Source organism: Telopea speciosissima, chromosome 4 (assembly GCF_018873765.1).
Source record: "Telopea speciosissima isolate NSW1024214 ecotype Mountain lineage chromosome 4, Tspe_v1, whole genome shotgun sequence".
Classification (NCBI taxonomy): domain Eukaryota; kingdom Viridiplantae; phylum Streptophyta; class Magnoliopsida; order Proteales; family Proteaceae; genus Telopea; species Telopea speciosissima.
In genome coordinates this window covers 49121431-49139258 of record NC_057919.1, presented here as the reverse complement: position 1 = coordinate 49139258, position 17828 = coordinate 49121431, and the positions used below count along the sequence as shown (strand labels likewise).

The following is a 17828-nucleotide window of genomic DNA, read 5'->3' as shown; positions in this document are numbered from 1 at the left end:
TTCAAAGAGAAGAGAAAGAATGGAAACAGGACTGAACACGACTCTCAAACCTTGAGCTTGCTCTGATACCAAGTTAGATTTTAGGTTGAAGAGGTAAGAAGAGAGAAGGAAGGAGGTGGAGGAGGAAGAAGATAGCAAGAGAATATTTAGGTTGTAATCGATTGTGTTGGAGAGACTTCTCCATACACCTATATTAATTCAAACATAATAAGGAGAGAATTACATCCACCTCCCTAGGGAGGTACAAGAGAAATAAAGAAGATAAAACAGAATTACATAATAAGGCAACTAGTAATGAGACTAGTTCCTAAACTACCCCTGTTACATGACTTCTAACACATATTGTGTCAATGAAATGAAAGAGTGGGCGGGGGGAGGGGAGTGGGGTTAAAATTAAATTAAGAGACTACTGGTATTTCTTTATTTTTATAATATTGGATGAGGAATCGTCTTTATTTCTTCATCCCTGACCAATAATATCAGGGACTCCCACAGAATAGGCTAATCGTGGATTCCTAGGGTCTCCCTGTTTCTTTGATTCCTTCACATGCTGCCTCTTGATTAAGCTGGGACTTGCTTGTATTTTTATTTTTCTTTCTCCCACTTTCTTGTGGAGCCCTTCTAGTTCCCTTCTTTAGTAATGAATTTTTTTATTCACCATATATATAAATAAATATATATATATATATATATTACAGCCTACCATGCAAAATGTCAAGAATCCTGACTTCAATGTGGAGTTCTTTAAGCAATTAAGTGTTGTTTTGAATGGTCTTGATAACTTAGATGCAAGGAGACATGTGAATCGCCTTTGCTTGGCAGCTGAGGTTCCTTTAGTTGAAAGTGGCACAACTGGGTTTTTAGGGCAGGTGATGATGGTTCATATTGTATTTTGTGTTTCTAGTTCATCATTCTGCCCTCTTCTCCTTTTGTTAATGGATTAATGATGAGGTTTTATGCACCTTTCTTATTTTTCTTTTAGGAGAAATAAAGGGTCGAAATAAATTATCAGAGTCTCATATTTCCAATTAATGGACTCACTTGCTGACTGTCCAGTCATTGTGGCTACTTTAGCGAACTGATAAATTTCTTAGTGAATTTGTGAGATATGATCAGTATATAATGTTTATTTATATATTTTTTAAAATTCTTCCTCTGTTGAATTATCATAGTTAACATACTCTTTTATGGAAAAGATTTTCCTTATGGGGCCATATTTTTAAAATAATTTACAGTGTTTTAATAACCAGGAGGATTGGTTGAGCTGGTGACTGGTCTTGGGGCCCCAGTGGGTTGATTTGGCCGCCTAAGAAAAATTCTTGCAAGGTCAGAAGAAAATCTTGGATCTAAATTATTTTTTACAGTTTTCTTTTTCGGTTTTCATTTTTACTATTTCAATTTTTCACGTATGCTATCTGGTTTGTCGATCCATTATGAGGAAAACTTACAAGTTAAACAATACTTATCTTGACTTAGAGCAGAAGAGAGTCCTCTCACCTCCCTCATTTTTTTCTCTCTGATTTCAATTTTAATACTCTAGAATTTGCACTTCTGTGGTGTAATTGTTTCAAATGTTGCTGCACTTCTTGTTGACATTCTAAGTTAATCATGCTATGTTGATTTGACTAACTGGCTCTAATGATGATATTCTTTGTTTTCCAATGTAAGGAGATCAGGTTACTGTTCATGTAAAAGGTTAAACTGAGCGCTATGAATGCCAGCCAAAACCCACTCCAAAAACATATCCTGTCTGCACAATAACCAGTACTCCATCAAAGGTATTCACTGGTGGAAAAATCACATTGATTTACTTGTACTTTCCTTCATGTTATTAAAAATTGATTGTCTATGTATTGGAGTGTAATATTAGGCAGCTTCTTATGCCTGGTTATTGATTGCACATTTCATCAAATAATTTGGGTGATCTATTTTCATGCTGCAATAGTCATTTGGATTTCTGACAATTATTATATTTGGTATTGTTATTTAAATCTCAAAGTTCATCACTGAATGAAGAATAGATTCTTATTGTTAGTTCAATTGAGGCTCTGCATGTAATTCTAGTGATAGATGAAAGTAGGGTTGTCTCTTTTATCAATTCTACAGTTGAATGTCCACTTATTCTTGTGGAGATTGTTAATATGTCATATCTTTTTTCTTTCTTTCTTTTTTTTTTTTTCTTGGGGGGGGGGGGGGTGGTGGTGGTACTCTTAATATGTCATATCAAGTGATAGTTTCTGGTTAAGGAGATGACTTGCAGACAGATTTTGATTATTTGGTTGATTATTTGTTTTTCACTATAATAATATAAAACCTGCCAGCTTGTAGGTTAGATTCTGTTTATTTATTTTTTCCTCTGGCTGGTAGGCCAGGCTTGAATACATGACAAAACTCCATAACCATTTGCAATTCCTAATGGAATTCTTTTGGCTCTTAGATTTAATACTTCTTTATATATAATATTTTGATTATTTGGCTGATATTGAGGGTAGCCTTCAGACGTTTGGCCTTTCTGGTTACTTCTTAATGTGTGTTTGTTTTTGTAATTATGTTTCTCCTTTGTATTCCTTGTACTGCTTTGTGTTTTCTGGTTTTGGCCTTTTTTTCACTCTCATTTCTCTATTAGAGGGTAATTTTCTCATCAATTATTGAATCTATGGTCAATAATATAATCTAGGCAGGCATTCCGTGGTTGGATACTTTTTAATGAAATTCATTTTTAAGAACTGCTCATGAGGCTTTGACATTGACATCATTGCTTAAAATTTGCAGTTTGTTCATTGTATTGTCTGGGCAAAGGATTTGCTCTTTGCGAAGTTGTTTGGTAACAAGAATCTGGAGAACGATCTTTATGTGCGTTCTAATGATGCTTCTTGCTCATCAGAAAATGTTGAAGATGTCTTTGAACGAAGAGAAGGTGATGATCTTGAGAAGTATGGGCGGAGAATATATGATCATGTCTTTGGACATAACATTGAAGCTGCTTTAGCAAAAGAAGAAACATGGAAAAATGGAAATAAACCAAAGCCTATATATAGCAGGGATGTCCTGCCTGACAATCTTGTTCAAGGTTCGAGAACTCGGGTCTCGGTGGCATCTCGGCTAGGCCAGAAACCGAGTCGAGCCGAGATCTCGGCGAGTTGATGCAATTTTTTTTTTTTGGACTCGGACCCCAACTCAGTGGGTTGTACACATTTTGGGTCTGAAACTTGGTATCCAGCCTATTTCAGGCCATTTAAACACAATGGCATGCCCAGATTTGCCAAAAAACAAGTCCAAATATGAGTTTCACTTTGGACCATAGGTTGGTAGGCGACGAGTCGTACTAAAACAACCTAATCTACATATAATTTAGTAAAACATAGCAAATTAGCAATCAAAACATTCTAATTAGTACACATCAATCAAAACATTGAAATAAAATGTACATTACATCAATGTTCACTTAATTTGTTACATAAAATGAGATTGAACAAGAAATTCATCCCCATATTGATCCACATAGATTCCCATGTCATGGAATTGCTATAGTGTTGCAAATAGTGTGACACAGTTTCTATATAAGTCTTCTGATCAACATATACCAATTTCCCTATCTTAGGGTACATGGGAGGCTAGTTGGTATGAGGTGTAAGATCCACTTGCTCTTGTCATATTGAGTTTGAGGCATGTATGGCTGGTTTGGGACTAGGAATGTGTACCCAACACGACCTGAGCTTTGGCTGTCATACTCACGGCCGACGGCCCATACCGACCATAGGCACTATAATCGAGAACCGATTACTCTGCTGGCCATAGTCATAGCCATGATGATCTTTGAGATGATTGCCATGGTGATGCTCGCTAGTAGTATCTATACTCATGCTTCCGAAACTTGTAAGCATGGTGTTCATACTGCTGTTGTCCTCCTCCTGAGCATATGACTGATGTGAGTGTTTGCGACCCTTCTTTCTGTTGTATGTTTTAGGGTGGCCACCATGGTCTTGATCTTGAGTGGCATGCGTAAACTGAGACTCACCGGTGAAACGCATAGGGTCCTCCTGCGTTCCAACTTCTTGCTCGTACTGCTCGCGCATCCCCTCATGACGATCATCATAATAACCGCCACTCCGCATGCCACTAGCAGCAGCAGCTTCACCACCACCACCACCAGCATCACCATCACCATCACCATCACCATCACCATCATCATCACCAGTGTCATCATCACCACCATCATCATCATTAACAGGAGTTCCTACAGCAGGCTCAAAAGGTTTCGGTGACTCTGCATGTGCACGCCCCTTTTGCGTCGACATATATTCATCAACATCAGTGCCGGTTACAGACGCAATGGTGGGGTCGGGCCTACCCTCAGGCTGATCCATATCAGGTGTACCACGATCCCTCACCCACTGGAATAGGGGATCCTCATCTTCATCAGAGTCCTCTTGAAAAATGTTGGACAGTTCAATGGGTTCTTTATCATTGGCCTCAATTCCTTCACGTATGTGCCTCATCCTTAATCTCATATTGTATTGCACATACACAAGCTGCTCCAGTCGTTTGCTGCCCAACTTGTTCCGCCTCTTTGAATGTATCAATGAGAATGTACTCCAGTTGCGCTCACATCCGGAGGATGAACAAGTTTGTGAGAGCACTCTCATTGCTACCTTCCTCAGGTTGGGTGAACTTGTACTATAAAGCACCCACCAGTCGGCTGCATTACAAATATAGAATAGTAAGAATATGTACATTCTAAAGAGATAAAATTATAATTCATAAATGTGATATCATGCCACCTACCAGGGTCTGACTTTTGTCTACCCTCCACTGCAGCTAGTCGACCGAAACTTGCTGAGGCCTCTCTGAAGTATTTGATCTATTTTCAATTTGAGGCATTAGTATTTCCTATTTAGTAATTACATTCATAAACTAACTACCAAAGTGCCAAAGTCCCATACTCTCACTTCATCATTGCAAGCGACTTGTGTCTTTGGATGGGGCTCCAACTTCGAGTAATGACTTGAACGCCTCTAACAATTCTATGTCTAGCCCAAGATCATGGGAGTAGTGATACTTTGGATTCAAATAGTATCTTGGTAAAAGCAAGACAAATATGATTTGTTAGTGACTTAATGGCTTTAATGCCTTTAGGGTTTTGAATATGTAAATGTAAAAAAGTTATAACATTTAAAGTATAAAGTATGTTGAACTCACCAGCTTTATGCAATGGATGACTCAAGTGCTTCTCCCACCGCTCATCAATGATGTTAGTGTAGGACTTTGCACTCGAGGTATAGCAACTCTAACCATTTCCTTCATTTTTTGGATGGCAGCATAAATGTGGCTCAAAGTAGGCTTCTTCTCTGTATCAACCATCCTCAGTACTGCCACCACTGGCTCTAATATGCCAACCACTTTCCCCAAGTCCTTCCAAAATCCATCATTTGCAATGGTCTGTTGTACTACCTTTGCTTCTTCTGACTTAGAACCTTGCCAACCAAACCATTCATGAGTTGCAAACATACACTTTAGACCTATCGCCTTACTTTGAAAGCTCTTCAATGCAATGTAATTGGTGGCAAATCGAGTGACACCAGGCCTCACTAAATCTCCATTGCATTTCTCCCTCATCAAGGCTAAAGCATAAGAATGGTTGTACACAAAAGTTGTCACTTGTCTTGCCCTATTTACCACACCCGCCACCAAAGTCTTTTTCCCCATGTCCTTCAGCATTAAATCAATAGAATGGGCTGCACATGGGGTCCAAAAGAGCTGGATCCTCTTACTCTTCTTATTCATCAACTTCTCTCCAGCCTTTTTATAGTTGGAATTGTTATCCGTCACAATTTGGATAACGTTCCTTGGTCCTACCTCCCCCACCACTTGCTTCAACTCCTTATACAAGTATGATGCATCCTTTATATGCTTTGATGCATCAATAGACTTCAAGAATATAGTCTTTCCATTGCAACTCATCATGAAATTTATAATGGACAGCCTAGTAGGTCCAGTCCAACCATCAGCCATAAGAGTAACCCCATATGTCTCCCACATTGGCTTCAAACCATCAATGTATTCTTTTAGCTCCTCTACCTCCTGAGGCAAATATACATTGTATAATTCAAATGGTGAAGGTCCCTTCCATCCTGCACCAGCCCTCCCTGCAGCATCAAGGAATGCATTATAGTATGTTCCTTGTGCTACATTGGCTGGAATGCCATGGTAAAGCATGAACTTGCTGAAGGCTTTTTGTGCTTCCTCTTGTTTACCACCAAATACTTGTGGGATGGTTGGCTGGTAGGCATCTTGTTGCCTAAAAGTTGTGGGATCCTGCTTAAAAATGGGTTCTGGACCTTGTACTCGTGGTCGGGTTTGGGGTCGTGGTATATTTCTTGTCCCAGTGCTTCTCCTCCTCTCATCTTCTTGCACTGGTGCAGCTGAGCCAGATCCACCAGCTCCTCTTGCTTGCTCATATGCTCTTATATTATCAAAATGAAAACTTTGTCTACTCTCAGCCAAAGTCTACTAGTAAATTCTCCATTCAGCCTTTGATTGAAACTCACCAGGTGGAGGCCCAATGTCAGTATCATCTCCGCCACGGACCTCTATACCAGCCCTCTCTAGTATTGCCTCATTAAACTCTTGTTGCATTCTTTTCCTCTTAGATTTTTTTAATCTTCCTCCTTTCAAATGTTGTGCCATTGCCACTTTCACTTGGATAGAAACATTTGGGCATGATGAAACATCATTGCCTGTACCAGACAAGTGTTGCTTTAACTTGGTGGCTCTTCCAGATAGCAACTTCCCACAATAATTGCATTTGGACTTCTTTTTGTCTGCAGACATGGGAACTCCATGTTGCCATGCTATATCAGACATTGTATACAAAATGTCTTATGTTTTACATTGTTACATAAAAAAGCATGTATTAATAACCATGAATCACTTAAAGTAAGGTATTCAAGACTTAAAGTATGCTATTCATAACTCTTAAACGTAATGTCAAGCTACTAGAACTATGAAATAACTATCTCTTATTTATCCCCTAGCCCTAGTATTTATTTGTTAATTAAAATTAATATTTTGAATTTTTTTTAAAACTATTTATACCTTAAAGTATAAGAAAAATATAATGTAATGATGAATTTGACACCATTTGAAGTTGAATATTATGTACATATGTTGTACATAATTTTTCATAAGCAATAAGTATTTTTCCTTAATATTATATATATATTTTTAATTTTTATAATATATTTATTAAATCTGAAAAATAAAATAATTTTTTTAATGGGTGAAAATAAAAAATTAATCCATGGGGCTGTAGAGCATCCCAAGTAGTTTAACATATATCAAAATCATTTTCAAACAATCACTATTCATCCTATTTTTTTCATTTTCTTTTTTCAAATAAATCATTTATTTTTTCAGAAATTATAATAAATAATTTATTAACTGAAAAAAAAAATCCGACTCCATCAAGTGATAGATCAGGCAAAGATGTTCAACATATATTAAAACCACATGAATCTAACAAGGATTACAAAAATTTTTTTTGGAAAAAATAGATTTGTGGAAGAAATAGAAAATACCTTTGAAATCTTGCAAATAGGTGATGATGCTCCAAATTGGCACTTGAATCTTCACTTTGGCACTTCAATCTAACTCCAAACAGTGCATTCCAGCCAACAATCGAAAGAAAGAAGAAGAAATTTGAAGGAGAGGTGTTTTTCCCCTTGGTTTAGAGCCTATCTAGTTCTGTCCCTGCTCTCTCTTATGTTGGAAATGGGTTTTTGGGTGAAAAATGGGTTGAATACAAGTAAATAGCACTTTTGGGCCCAACCGAGATATTGCCGAGATCTCGATATCTTGCATTGAAAATATCTTGTTTTTGAGCCTCGAGATATCCCCGAGATCTTGGCCGAGAAATTGCACTCCTAGGAACCGACTAGTAACTCGACTCGGTATGGCCCAAAACCGAGAAACTCGGCGAGATCTCGAACCTTGAATGGGAATTTGAATAAGAACTCTACAGTTGATGACCCATTGTCATTGTCTGCGATGACTTCTCTGGGTCTTAGGAATCCTCAGGATGTTTGGAGCCTAGTTGAAAATACAAAAATCTTCCTAGAGTCTCTAAAACTATTTCTAGGGAAATGAGAGAAGGTTTGGCTTGATCACTATTCTTTCTTAGTTTGGTATATTTACTAAAATTTTTTACACAAGTTTTGCTCTCTTTTACGTTCAGCACTGATGTTGTCTTTTATGTTTTATTTCTAGGAAATTGGTAGCCTGATTTTTGATAAAGATGATCAGTTAGCTGTAGAATTTGTTACAACGGCAGCAAATATTCGGGCGACGTCTTTTGGGATTCCTATGCATAGCCTCTTTGAAGCTAAAGGCATTGCCGGTAATATTGTTCATGCTGTTGCGACAACAAATGCTATTATTGCTGGCTTGATTGTGATTGAAGCAACCAAGGTTCTCCAAAATAATGTACAGAACTATAGGTGTGGAATTAAACTTTTGCTCCCCATTGAAGAATGTTATTATATTTAGCTATCAAAGTCTTCTGAAAATTCCCCTTCCTGTTCTCCAATCTCCGTGTGGGAGGTGGAGAAATATAAATGATGGAGGTGTGTTTATCCAGTTCCAGTTAATGTTTGCAATAGGGCGTGGAATGTTTGGTTATTTGCAGATCTGTACAGATCTGCAAATATGTATCCAGATCCACGATTATGGATCCTTATCTGATTCAATTGCATGTTGATACTTTTCTACATTTGATTGCAAAATTGCCCTATCCGAGATAGAGATCTAGTTATGGGTTGGGAAACCTAATTTTAGAAGATGTTAGTTTTGGATCCAAACTGGCTTGAAATGGGTCTGCATTGGGCTGATTGAGATCGGTTCTTAAGATTTGTAATCCAGTCTATTCCTCCCCTAGTCTGCAACTTGTATATTCATTTTGCACACTTCAGGTTCCTGCTTCCCCCCCCCCCCCCCCTGATTCCCTCTCTTCAGCTAAATAGGAAATGACATGCATGCTTTGGAGTCTCAGAGCTGCTCACGAAAGATCTAAGACTCTGGGTGTCTTCAGCTTTTTTAGGGAAGAGGAACACTGCACAGCAGGCATCATTCATTTTAGTTTGCATCCACACAAGGCAAGCGCTTTTTTGGGAATGGGAAACCACAAATAGAAATATCATTTAAAGGAGAGATTTTGATGAAGAAATGCAAGAAGGCCCAGAGAACCACTGCCACCAAAACAACACTAGACCCACCTCAAATCCAACCAACTTCTAATACAACCCCAGCCAAACCAAAGACGGAAAAACAAGAATGAAGAAAGGGGGAAAAGAAAAAAGAAATAACAGGTGAGAGCAAACAGCTTGGAGCTAAAGCTTATTCTTGCTCTTGAAAAGGATTTTCTGTCTGTTGAACAGTACAATTTCCTAGATTTGATCCATTTTCTTCCCAGTTTTAGAAAAGGGAGTTCAACTGACTGCAAATTTGTCGTGTTCAAATTATCGAATATTCTGAGTTGGAGTAACATTGTAGAAACTACATCGTTATTTGACTTGGATACACTTTATTTTCTTTATTATTATTATTTTTAAATCGTATTCAACGTATGGACAACCAGTTTTAACCAATACTCTTGAAAATCTAAGCAGATATTTTTTTAAGGTGTTCTAACTTTTGAGGGAGTTGTTGCAAATATAGGAATGTGAAATCTACATCAGTAGTTATTTTGACGCAATGGATTCTAATCTGATGGATACATATGAAGGATGACATACTGTCTTGAACATCCATCAAGAAAGATTCTTCTTATGCCAGTCGAGCCATTTGAGCCTAATAAATCCTGTTTTGTCTGTTCGGAGGTATTTTTGGTATTCCTTGTACACTTTGTAGAAGTTCATTCACTTTTTAAGTTTTAATGAATGACATACTACATTGTGATCACCTGCAATTTGTGAATAGGCACCACTGTCTCTAGAGGGTAACACATTCCATACGAAGCTGCGAGACTTCGTTGAGAATATTGTTAAAGCCAAGCTGGGCATGAATTTGCCATTGATTATGATTGAATCAGCCCTTCTCTATGAGGTTGGTGATGACCTAAAGGAGGATATGGTGAGGAATTATGAAGCAAACCTTGAGAAGGTATATTTTATATTGTGTCAAAAAAACTGATAAGGACATTAACCTTTCTCTATTATTTTGTTTTGTGGGACGAGGAAGAAGGAAAATATAAGTTGTTAAAGAAGAAGATGGCATGTATTGAAAAATTGAGTTTTCTAGTTGGGTCTTTTCTTTTACCAGGTGATCTTTTCTATTTCAGTCTCATGAATGGATGATGGGGCTGATCTGGAGTTCTGGACTTCCAATAAGGGACCTTCCGCAAATGGTCATATATCCTGTTCTGCTGTCCACATCAGCTCTATAATCTACCATTTATTGGACCTTTTAGCTTGTAGTACCAGCTGTTCTGGGGGTGCATGAGAAACAATATTTTCTTTTCCCCTTGTGTTTTAACTTGCTTTGGAACTGGAATTTCACACACGTGGGGAGGGTAACCTGGCCAACATAGAGCTCCTTAGACAAAACTGCCGCCTAGAAAAGGATCAGGATACCACTCTCTTCCTGAAACCTGCCTCCCACCACCCCCATCACAATTGCTGCGAAAGAAAACCTTTAATTGTATTGTTTTTCTGCAACAAAGTTGGGTTCAATTATCTGACCAGAAAGTACCAACATGTGGGCTTGTCAAATCTGTTCTTAGGGTTTTCTATTTTTGTTCATTTTCTGGACTTACCACTTCCGTTTTGATTGCTTGCTGCAATTTTTCCGAGTTTCTCCTAATTATGCATGTTTGCATCTTACAGGTGCTAGCTGAGCTTCCTTCTCCAGTTACTAGTGGAACAAGGCTCGCTGTTGAGTATCTTCAACAGGAATTATCATGTGATATTAGTATTAAACACAGGTTTTCCTTTCATGTTCTCATTTCACTTTTACATAGGCTTTTAACTGTCTAAATTATGTCAAGGGGAGTGTCCAAAAGTTTAAAAGTCCGTTTATCGATGGCAATGTATGATTTTCTTATTGTAATATAGCACAATGCATATGCACACATGTGCTCACATGCACACATAGATGATATGAATTTAGAAGTTCGTTTATTTATGGCAATGTATGATTTGTATGAGTGTAATGTAGGCATGTAGCACAATGATATCCACACGTGCTCACATGCACACATAGATGCACATGAAAATTCATGTAACTTTAACTTACTAGTCAGAAAGAAAGGGCAGTTGGGGTAGTTGTAGCTTTTAAACCATGTAACTTAATAACTGTTTCTAGTGGGGGATCATATCATATGCTGTAATTCCATAAACCCAATCTGGAGACATTATATGACTATGGAAATGATAATTTTGATGAGAGAAGATTTGTTCAACTGTCCCTATGTTAGACACCTATTGTCAGTCTGGAGCACCTGAACAAAATTTATATGGAGGAAATGCATTTTGTATATAGATTAGTTGTGGAGCATAAAGAAGAAAGATTTACACAAGTGAAGTTTGCAGAACTCAATTTAGAATATAATAGAAAGGGTGTCTATATCAAAATTTTGTTCAGTCTGGCAACAAAATTTGTTTCAGTTTGTAAAGAGGGCTATATGAATCTCCTATTGAGGTATCACATGAAATTTGCTGTCTTATGTATTGTCAGTGCCCATTTTATGTTGCGTGAGGCTAGACATCATAAATGATGTTTCTGGGCAACACTGTTGAACTCCTAGTCTTAACAGTTTCCAATAGCCAATTATAGTACCATTCTAGTGTATTTTTTCTTCTGAATTTTCATATGCAGTATATTGAATGTAGCAGGCCAAATTTGAATTGTGTGATATTGTTTGGCTGTTATTATTTTTTCCAGATTCATGGACTTGTATCTCTTTTTCCTTTCCCCTGTTGCTTATGCTGAATTTTCATTTATGTCAATCTTTGCAGAGAAGAATTTGATGAGGAGAAGGTACCTGATGGGATGCTTCTATCAGGAAGGACACAAGCACCTCAAGTGGAGAAAGATAATGAGAATGGCCATGGAGAAAGTACATCGGTTGTATCCGATTTAATGCCACTGGAGAGCAAGGACAACAGTGAGATAGAGATTATTCCCTCTGGGACAAAAAGAAAACACACAAATTTCCAGTGAAAGCAGTTCAATTTCTTGTGGAACTCATTCTAATGGAGGAGAACCATAGTTGGAAGTAATCGATGATGAGGATGAAGTTGTTATTAAGAATAACTGGAATGCAGAAAACAGCAAGAAGAAGAAAGTGTTGTAGCTAGAGCCACTATTCTTCAGGATTGACTACGGAGGAGCTTCTCCTATTGTAATTTTGTATCATTGGGGAGTTTAACTTGTTCTTTTGATATCTCTAACTTTTCTCTCCCACTTGGTTTGGTAGGTGTCACTTGTAATCCTTTGCTTAAGCAAGACTCAGAGTTTTCATTACTAAATAGGCTGACTAGAAGGTCGTATCATTTTTGTTTCTAATCAAATGTTTTAGCCTAAAAATGTTGAGATTTTCTTTTTTTATATGCTCATACTGGACATATGTTATGTTGTGGCTTAAAGCTAAATATCCCTAGCTAATCTACTTTTTTCTGATGAACCTAGCTAATCCACTTTGTCTTCATTGGAAGTGGTAGGTTTCCCTCGTTATGGTGGTTGTGCTTGATTTACTGTCATTGAACCAAGTTCACCCGTAATGCTTGATCCTTCATCATCATTATCCTTGATGGTAAACTCTCATCATGTACAGATGGACTTTGGATAAATGTCCTCCGCAGGTGTTGGTATTCCCACTTGCTATCGGAACCATTCATACAACACACTTCGCTGCTTTTAAAATCTCTGCATTTGTCGCTGTGAACATTGAAGTAACATTCCAAAATGAATGGGAAACACAATCTACTTCTGCTTGTAGTCATGAATTTAATTTTTATGGGTTGATCGATAATTTACAAAGGTGGTTGCAGGTTGAAGGACTTACGTCGTAGAAGGTGCAAAAGAATAGAAGGTTAGTAAGAAATTTCCAATAGTCAATCAAAGTTCCAGGTTGGAAATCTCTAAGTCATGGCGGAACATTGATTGGACAGAACAGGTGCCAATCCAAAGGCTTTTTCCTCTTCTTCTTGAGATTTCAACACAGCAGAGGTCTGCAAGGCATGCGAACGACTGTGACTTCCTAGAGTACGTAGTAGCTTGACAGCCTCGCTGCCAATGTTAAAACAGGAGAGATATTCGAAATTTAATAGCAGAAATTCAACATTTTTTATGTTGAATTATTCAATAATTTAAGCAAAATCTTGGGATCAGGGTGAGCTTTCACAGAAAACTTGAAGATTTGAAGAATTGCTCAAGTTAAATGGGACCAATTCAAGCCCACATGACCACAATGCTCCAGGGACCTAGTTGTTTTCTGATCCACAAAACACTACACAGATGACAAAACTTGGTCACTATAATTTGTTATCATTCAGAATGTATTAAATCGGGATTAGATAGACTTCGATTAATTGTCCAGTTGTGGCGTGAGACTGTTTTGAACTTAATTAAGAACGATTCAATGCATTGGTTTGAAATATAAATTCAAGAGTATCCATATATTGATTTATGAATGTCTAAGGTTATAAATTTGAAAAATTGAGTAGAATTCGATAATCATCGATTGTTATTTCAACTAGTACTTCAAACCCTCTTAACATATCTGAGCACATTATGATTCTTGTGTCTTTTGCTATATCAACAACATTATCTGAACCAAGACACTCAAGTCAACTAAAGTGAAAAGGTGAATTCATCAACCATGATTTTAAGAGTCTAATCGTGAAATAGGATTACACACTTTCTGTAATGAGGCATGTCATCAATGTGTTGAACCATCTCAACTAACATTTGGATCTTACGTCTTCCATCTGCAAAAGAGATCATATACTTCAGCAACTGCAAACACCATTGACTAAGTCCTCTCTCTCTCTCTCTGTGTTTGTAATTTTTTGGAGTTGGTAACTTAAGAAACCAGAAATCATGCTGATGGGAGGGATACAGCCATAGAGACAGAAGTGAGGGAGCAGGTATTACTACAGCCAAGAGTCAGGACCAAGTCCAATGTGTACTAGATAGGGGACTGGGATTTGGAACCATATCTATTACAACAAAAAAAAATTATACCCTCAGGACATCCAAACAGCACCCACTTTTAAGAAGCCTGAAGGAAGTTTTATTTTTGAGTTTTTTGGTTTGGGGAAAGCAGTTGATACTGATCACTGAGTCCTATAAGTACAATCGGAGATGAACACATTTGTTGACTGCAAGAGTTACAATAGTAATGTGAGGCAAACAAAATGGCTTTCTTAAGAGTTTCTTTTGGTGTCATGGTTGTGTTTTTCCTGTCTTCGACTCTTTCCATAGCTTTTCCTTGTTTCAATTTTAACTGGGGTGGTGGTGGTCGTGGTGGAAGTGGAGAAGAGTCTTTTGATCTTATCCCAGAATTCTATCAATACTCGTGCCCTCAAGCTAATGACATTGTCATGTCAGTGCTGAAACATGCCATTGCAAAAGATCCAAGAATGGCTGCCTCTCTGCTTAGGCTTCACTTCCATGATTGCTTTGTGCAGGTAAGCTTTCTAAATTAAGGGAACAAGAAGGCTCTTCGTCCTTCTCTTTTCTTGCACTATAGTTTCTAGCAACCAAAACTTGTTTAAAAATATGTTTTCATCCTAGCAGTAACCCCATAGTAAGTGAAAACAGTCTAATGTTTCCTACTATTATTTATCTATTCATTTTCAATTTAATCATCATGTGTGAATTGGGACCTTCCAACATGAGAAAACAATGACATCAAAACTAGTAGCAATGTTTACCCAAAAAAAAAAGCAGTAGCAATGCTCCATTATTGGCTTAAAAGTTCCTTTGCTTCACAAACAGTAACTCCTGCATCCCAATGTTTACCATCTCATTTATACATGTGCAAACTCACTGAAGTAAATAAAAGACTAATGAATGCCACCCATCCATTCTTAAAAGTTATTGGGGCATCAAGATTAGAGATACTGTAGTTTGGCTCTTAAAATAATGCTTTTCAGGGTTGCGATGCATCGGTGTTGTTGGACAATAGCAAAACAAACAATCATCAGTGAAAAACAGTCAAACCCAAACAGGAATTCTATTAGAGGATTTGAAGTGATGAGATCAAGGCTAAGTTAGAAGAGGTCTGCCCTCTGACTGTCTCTTGTGCAGACATCCTTGCGCTTGCTGCAAGGGGCTCCACAGTACTGGTAAGCAAGGATTAGAGTAAAATGACTATAATCTAATTTAACCATAGGACCACTGTGTTCAAATTGTATTATTCTGTATCTTCCTAATAAAGATTGATGGATATGTGGAACAGAGTGGTGGACCTTACTGGGCACTTCCATTAGGAAGGAAAGACTCCAAGACAGCAAGTTTCAATGGCTCAAACAGAATCATCCCTCCACCAAATTCGACTCTCCAAAACCTCATAACCTTATTCAATCGACAAGGCCATGATGAAGTAGATCTTGTAGCACTCTCAGGTATGTTAGATTCCAAATGTCCAACATTTTTTAAGCAGTGATTCAGATTTAAAACCTCTAAACCTTTATAGCCTAGCACTTCTATTTATATTAAATTTCTTGTGCAGGGAGCCATACCATTGGAATGGCATGATGTGTGACCTTCAAGCAGAGGCTTTACAACCAGAATGGAAATAACCAACCAGATGAGACTAGGGAGAGAACCTAGTATCATGGTTTGACATCAGTTTGTCCTAAATCAGGGGGTGATAACATCATCTCTCCATTGGATTTTGCTTCTCCAGCCAAGTTTGATAACACGTATTTCAAGTTGATCTTGCTGGGGAAAGGGCTTCTCAAATCAGATGAATTGCTGCTGACAGGGAATATGGGCAAGACAATGGAGTTGGTTAGGAGCTATGCCGAAGATGCAGATCTCTTCTTCAACCAATTTGCAAATTCAATGGTTAAAATGGGGAACATAAGTCCTCTCATGGGTTATAATGGACAAGTAAGGAAGAATTGTCGCAGAGTTAACTGAGGAATTGAATCTCCGAATTTGACTCCTATATGTTCGACTGGATTTCTGTTTCTTTATATATCTATAATTGTAGTCACTGAGTTAACTAAGATACTAAAGTACCAAATTTGAATCCTATGTGTTGAGTATGACATCTTTTTTTCAATCCCCAATGTTTGTCAAGTTTGTTACTTGTACTGTCTGTAAGTGAATGGGTTTCCTGATCCCTCACTTCTGTTGTTCATGGTAAGCTGGGAGAACTGATCTGTCTTTCTAAACAGTAGGTTGGCAATCACATCTACTATTCATGAGAACAAAACAATTCTAAAGAAGACTGATAAAAACTTGAGTGATTACTGACTTAAAAAAATACTGTAACACTGGCATTCCATTTTCCCGACATCTAGCTGAATGGCCATGATGTCATTGTGGCTGAACATGCCAACAATGTTTAGTCCATAATAACAAAGATGCTCAATACCTTTTGCAATTTAGCCATGTTGAAGACAATGTTATCATTCCCACATTTCTCTTGACCATGTCCACTCAATGCATGAACATCATGCCAGACAAAATCTAGTTTCAGAGTTCTCATATTTAGGGATGCAACTTGCTTGGGGATGGGAAATCAACTTAAGCCCAACCAAAGTCCAGTGGACTCAGCAGTAGATAACTGAATCTAAGCCCAGCCCAATATTAAACCTTAGCAGACTTAGCTTTAGAGACATGTTTATGATTTTATGGTTCTTTATATGGGTACATAATGTACTATGTACACAAAAAGGAAAACAGCAACCTTGTAAGTAAATGAAAATTCCATGAGTTAAGGTTCAAAATATGTAGATCAGTAGATCAGTACATAGTATCCAAAGATCATGTTAGTTTGGGTTACTTGAGGACTCCAACCAAGCATGACCTAGCCTAAGTCAGGTTTGCATATTCTAAATTCAAACCAACCTGAAGCGCAACCAAACAAAATTTTGGTTTGGGTAGGCATTATTTAGTAAACATGAGTTGTCCAAGATGATAAGGCTGAGGCGTATGAATGAGCACTCTCCTTAAGAACTTAATCGCCCCCTACAGATGCAACCGAATGTATGCAAGTAGGCCTCGAAGGTACCCCATGGAGTAGGTGTGACTCTTGGTTTCTACAGATTGGATTAAAAGGTTCCAATCCGAGTGCTTGCATGGTTGTCATGGCGTCACGGCGATCCAAGTCGGTGGAGGGGTGTCACGTCGATATATCGACATGTCGCCCGCCATGGCGAGTATGTCGACCATGTTTTATTTTTTATTTTCTCTATTTCTAATGTTTTAATAGATGTATACTCAAGCCATGTTTTATTTTTTCTCTATTGTTTCTCAATTTTAAGAAGAAAATTAAGAAATCGAAGAGGGAAAGAAGACAGGAAGAAGAAATCGAAGAGGGAAAGAGAGACGGGAAGAAGAAATCAAAGAGGGACGCCATGGCGTAGGTCGCCATGCAACCTTCTCCAGCGCCAGGACGCCATGGCGACGCCATGACAACTATGAGTGCTAGGAATGTAGCTTATGTTTCTTAATAGGGGCATGTCCTTTCTATATACTCCTTGCCTTATGAGCCCGAGTACAAGCCCAAAATAATTAATATGTAGCTAAAGCCAATACTGGTCCAACAGTGAACCAAAAAAATAATTAATGGGCCGCCACACCACACCACACCACAC

General features: G+C 37.9%; 2 pseudogenes; both read left to right on the top strand.

Moving 5' to 3' along the window:
- The first annotated feature begins 691 nt into the window (after positions 1-691).
- LOC122657340 lies at positions 692-12545 on the top strand (annotated as a pseudogene).
- Positions 12546-14370: 1825 nt separating this feature from the next.
- On the top strand, positions 14371-16266 carry LOC122657977 (annotated as a pseudogene).
- The last annotated feature ends 1562 nt before the right edge of the window (positions 16267-17828 follow it).